General features: G+C 32.8%; 1 non-coding gene across 1 annotated transcript; it reads right to left on the reverse strand.

Moving 5' to 3' along the window:
- Positions 1 to 219: 219 nt before the first annotated feature.
- Trnaf-gaa (transfer RNA phenylalanine (anticodon GAA)) lies at positions 220 to 292 on the reverse strand. Its single transcript has one exon. It is a non-coding gene; the product is annotated as a tRNA-Phe (tRNA).
- Between the last annotated feature and the right edge of the window lie 5,966 nt (positions 293 to 6,258).

The raw sequence follows: 6,258 nt of genomic DNA on the forward strand, positions 1-6,258 counted from the left end.
ATATATATATATTTAGAAAATAAAACATTTTTTATACAATTTTATATACTTTAATATTAAATAATTTTATTTATATAACATCTCATCTATACTTTAGTATTTTTAACATCTCTTCTCTCAAAATTATTGTGTCGACTACGATACTTTATGCAAGTGAAGACTCCTGCCCTTACAAATATGTTATAGTTACACAAATAAAATTTGAAAACATTTTTTTTATGAACGATGCGGGACTCGAACCCACGACCCCTGGCTTTTCGTGCCAGTGCTCTGCCAACTGAGCTAACCGTTCGAGTGACATATCGTCATAAAATCTTGTATGCTTTGTTCAACTCTCAGGTTGTGGCTTCATCTACAGGATCTACTTTACAGTTGATAACCTGCTCAACCCCAATATTTACATATTAGGAAATTGACTTGAGATGTCGCTGTTGTAAATCTAAACAATTTGTTATGTTTTTAAAGTGATAACCTTCACTTCTAGGATTAATACACAAATAAAACTTAAAAATCAAAATGTTATAGTTAGTAAATGTGTTTACTAACCTCAGATTAGAAAATTTAAATTCTTACAATGAAGTTATCATCTTTTCATGTTTTTTATTATTGATTATACAAATGTTAAGCATCTACATACTAAGAGACGCAAGGGAGTTTATCTTAGTTATATTGGCGTGGTCTAGAACAGCTCGAAGTAATTTCAGAGCTGAATAGTTTCACTTAACAAGGCACTTGTTGTGAATTTTGATTGACTTGAACATCTCTCTATACATGGACAGAATAGTAATTGAAAAATTAATGATTTCATAAGTTTAATAAATTAATTGAAGGAATTTCACCCCTATAGCCCAGTGGTTAGTTACCCCGCCTACTGAGCTAGAGGAGGTTTGAATTACGGTAGGTGCATTGATATGATGAATATTAATGTTTGCTTCCGAGTCATGGATGTTTATTTGTATTTATATATGTTTAAGTAAGTATATTGTATCAAATATATCAGTTTCTTGCACCCATAGTACAGGCTATGCATAGTTTCGGTCAAGAAAATTTTTGTAAAAGTGTGTTAGTATTATTATTATTATTTATAATTTAATTATATTGAAGCTAGAGATAAAAAATATTGACAATGATATAGTATTTTATGAATGACATAGCGGGAATGTTACAGAAGTACAAGATTACTTTGCAATATTATATTATAAAATGATACTGTGTTTTTCTGTCCCATGTCAGTAATAAGTGTAAAAAAATTACGTTAAATTTGTAATGAATATTAGTAAAGACTAAGAAAATTTTATACTGTCTATTATTTGTAAGTATTAATTATATATTTTTTTCGAACCGATTTCACGGCCACTCATTTATATAAATAAAAAGATACATGAAAATATTGGTTGTTACCAAATAGTTTTAGAGGTAACTGTCTTAACTAACTTATAAATATGATAAAAGCTAAATGAGATTAGTTTGCAATAAAAATGGGTTGTGCTCTTTATGTGATCACTTGACCGAGGTTTTATAGCGGGTTGGTATTAAAATATGGTGATCGGTTTCAGGAAAGGACAGATGTGCCATCGATATAAATTGCGACAATTTTTTATGAAAATAAGGGACGAGACGAGCAGGACAATCTGCTGCAGTGCCGCTCACGATTATAATGAAAAACTCAAAAATTCTAAGTGGCACTAGAACTGCGCTCGTCACCTTGAGACATATAAGTTGTCAAGTCTCATTTGCCCAGTAATTTCAATAGCTACGGCGCCCTTTATACCGAAACACAGTAATAATAATATTGACACACTTTTTACACAAATTATCTTGCTCCAAGTTAAGCATATATAGCCTGTGTTATGGGTTACAAGACAATGATATATTTAATACAATATACTTACTTAAACATACATATATTCATATAAACATACATAAATACATTTAAACATCCATAACTCGGAAACATCTATACTCATCATATAAATGCTTGCACCTACCGGGATTCGAACCCGGGACCTCTAGCTTAGTAGGTAGGATCGCTAACGACTCGGCTATACAGGTTGTATGCTTACACATTACTGCTTCATGTCAGAAATAGGCGCCGTTGTAATACCCATAATCTAGCCGGCATCCGGTACAAAAGAGCCTCCCACTGGTATAAATGATGACGCATGAAATTAAAATGCTTATGTTCACAATCAGCGTACAGCAATTACAACTATTATAAGTACTATAAACATATAACGCTATTACAATAAAAAAAAGCAACAATTTATTGAATTTGAATTACAAGGAAGCTAATCTCTTTCTCCTCTTAACAAGTTCGTGCATCGTTCGACGGGTTTCATCGAAGCCACACCGGTCTACGTGACCAAGCAACAAGCTGTACTGGCTTTATTCACAAAATAACTTCAGCACAATGTTTTATTTATAAATTCGCAACACGGCATTATATTAGAAACAAAGTAGTTTCAAACTTTGTTATAATTCACAAACTTCCATAAGCTCGTTGCAACCAGTTAATAGTTAATGCTGGCATCATATAACTAAATAATAAAAGTTTTTCCTAGATCTAGTTAGAACGAATTATTAGAGAATTGACGATGTAAAATAAGCCTCTTTCTGTGTGAGTCATATAATTTTACCAAATCAAATCAAATTCACGTTATTCATGTAGGTCAAGTACACTTATGAAAGGTCAAAGTGTTGGTACACCGTCATAGTGCCAAGTCTACTTCAGCCGACTGGTATTGCAAGAGACGATGGCATGAGTTCGAGATCTGATGGTATGAGTTTGATTCCATGGAAAATGGGACGGGTGCTTGTATGGGATGCAACCTGTTCAGACACGCTGGCCCCTTCCCATCTTCACGGAACCAACAACACAGCTGGTGCGGCTTGTGAAGCGGCTGAAAAGCAAAAGTATGCAAATACAGGGGTCTAGGCTCCGAATATGATTTTGTCCCATTCGGTGCCAAGACCCTTGGTCCGTGGGGTCCTAGCGCTGTAAGGCTTTTAAGGAAATAGCCAAAAGGTAAGTCGACATCACAGGAGACCGAATAGCTGGCAGCTGCCTTGGACAAAGAAATAGGCTAGCTATTCAAAGGGGAATCACTTGCCAGTCTTCAGATCTTCGGAATCTTGCCTAAAGGGAGTCCCTTTTAATAATATATTTTAGTTATTATATTATATTTTTTGTTCTAATATATATTTTTTTCATTTCTGTATAAATAATATAAATATGAGGTGTTATGTGAACATAATAATTTCTAGAGTAAAGTTATTGGATTTTTTTTCTTATGAAAGTCAAAAGTTAAAAGAAGCCTATAAGAAGCGACCATCAATTTTGCCTCGGGGTTTGATTGGAGGCGTGCAGCATAAGTGCAGTAACTGGATTAAGGAAGGTTGTGACATAAATTCATGACGCAGCTGGACTGGTTGAACGACAGCATATAAATTCAAATTCAAATATTTTTTGAGACAGACCTGAGAAGAATGGGCGCAACAAACTCAGCTGGCTTTTTTTTTCATCGAATAAATATGTTTACACAGTAATATTGTACAATTATTAACTTATTATTTAATAGCCTGAGGGCGGTCGCTCCATTCCCAATCTGTGGTATTATTAAGAAAGTCATTTATGTTATAGTAACCTTTACCACACAAACGTTTTTTAACAATTCTTTTGAATAACGTTATACTTTTGTTTTGAACATTTTCTGGGATCTTGTTGTAAAAGCATATACATCGCCCCACATAAGACTTACTAACTATAAAATTAACATGCAAACGTAAACGCAATCGATTACTGGTATTAATAATTTCTTGATTCGTGTCAGCTGTTTCTCTTTCGTATCTCTATCTCTCGTATTCTCTCAAAAGATTATCAAAAACGAATTCAAATTCAAAATTTTTTAATCAAAATGGGATGTGACATCACTTATTGAAAGTCTAAAACAACCAACCATTCCAAAATGAATGCCTCAGACCTGAGAAGAATGGGCGCAAGAAGCTCAGCGGGCCTTTTTTTTCATCAATAAAAATTTTTACAAAGTAAAATTGTACAATTATTAAACTTATTATTTAATAGCCTGAGGGCGGTCGCTCCATTCCCAATCTGTGGTATCATTAAGAAAGTCATTTATGTTATAGTAACCTTTACCACACAAACGTTTTTTAACAATTCTTTTGAATTGCGTAATACGTATTGAACATTTTCTGGGATCTTGTCGTAAAAGAATATACATTGACCCACTAAAGAATTATTAACTCTACTTAACCGAGTAGTAGGCACAATAAGCTGATGTCTGTTCCTGGTGTTAACATTATGGTTATGACAGTTACTAGCAAATTCACTTATGTGCCTACGAATATATAAGAAGCAACAGTCAAGATGTTAATTTATTTAAATTTTGCTCTCAATGATTCTTTGCAAAAACAAAAACCGGCTTATATAATATTTATTCATAACCACAATAATTACCTATATTTTCCGGAAATGAACCAAAACAAACGCTAAAGTCAAACTATGGAAGAATGAAGACAGTCATTAGATATGCTTGGCTATTTGTTTTTCACACTACGAATACTTTCCAGTAACCAATTGAAGTTTGTGCCTAGGTCTCGCTCTATTCCCACGATATTTAGGATCGGTCTCGGCGCTTTCGTGACCATAAATCTGTTTGAAAGGCCGTTGGCAAGAATTCACTTGGAATGCGTCCAAATTTAATATCCTCTTTCAAAAATCATAGTATGCATTATGAAAAATTAAACGTAACTGGATCATACTAATAATAGAATTTATCTCAATAATTACTTCGCTTATATTGTTATATTTTGCTTGCAAACAAAATTTGCAACCAAAACTTATGAACGACGTGAAACTCGAACCCGCAACGTCTCGGGTTCCGTCCGAGCACTCTTTCCGACAAAGCCAACCGTTTGAGTCCCGCACCGGTCATAAATATTGGTTGCAAATTTTATTTGTATAAATTATCCCAGAAGTGAAGGATTACACTTAAAAAATATTTTTTTTTTTTAAATTATTATTGTCAATAATGCCAAACAGGGCATTCATCAGTTATATCAGATATTTCACTTATTATATCGCTTAGTTCTGCTTCAAAAACAAAAATGAGTAATGTATATTAAGCTTTTATTTAAATAGCCTACATAAGGGCGCATCAGAATATCAGTGAAAATTAAATGAAAACAATAAAAATTCGACCTCACGATATAAAGCACAAAGTTGAAATTCCCATGTAACGATAAATCGAGAGATAGCTAATGCCTCGATTTTTGTCTATGTTTCACGAACTAACCCATCTTTGCAACATTTCGTTTTTATATTAAAGAATTGTTACTGGGTGCCTTTAAATAAGGGTATGTTTGAATTCCAACAATATTACGATAGTTGTTTGAAAAGTTATGATTAAACAAAATTGGTTGCATACATTTTTATAGTAACAATAAATTATTACTAAATTCATATAAATACAATTTACGATTTGATAGGGTAGTACCGAAATGATGGCAGAGTATCTTGAAAGAGAACGTACGTAAAAAAGAGTTGAATTCTACAGTTCACATGACGAATAATTGAACAGACTAACCTTAACTGGTCACATCAAATGTAAATAGTTATGAAAGATAAAATTCTTATCATTTATTGTATTGCGGTTCTTTTAATACTAGAGACACCAAAGGAGAGTTAATGAGAGCAAGAACTCGAGTTAGTCGGCATTTTGAATTATTTTACTAAAGTAAACAAAAAGTGTACAAAACCATTCTATTTCCAAACAGCAATACAATATGCCTACTTTCCAAGCCCTTAAGTAATAAGGATTTTGTTTCAATTCAACTTTTATTATACGTTGATATGTTCACAAGCAGTATATTATTTTTGTCTTTATAAAAAAACGACCAGAAAAATGTTATCCATAGGCATTTATTCTCGATTTTTATTCCATATATATATTTTTAATTTCTTCATCTAACCTAATAAGAAAAGGTCTAGGAGGAGTCTAGGAGTCATGCATTGATGTACTGTGTGTATAAAATCAAAATATGTTTACTACGTGTTAAGTTATGTAAAAATCTTGTTTTAAGGTCTACGCATAAAATGGCATCAAAAAGGGTTTCGTAACATCATTAATCATGACGTTTGGTAAGTAGGCCATCAAATGTAAGTAGTAACTCGTACCAAGCCCAATGTTATTACAACTGATTTTATCATAGTATAATAATTGCACATTGTCAACTACTGCA

This window comes from Leptidea sinapis, chromosome 27 (assembly GCF_905404315.1).
Source record: "Leptidea sinapis chromosome 27, ilLepSina1.1, whole genome shotgun sequence".
Taxonomy (NCBI): Eukaryota; Metazoa; Arthropoda; class Insecta; order Lepidoptera; family Pieridae; genus Leptidea; species Leptidea sinapis.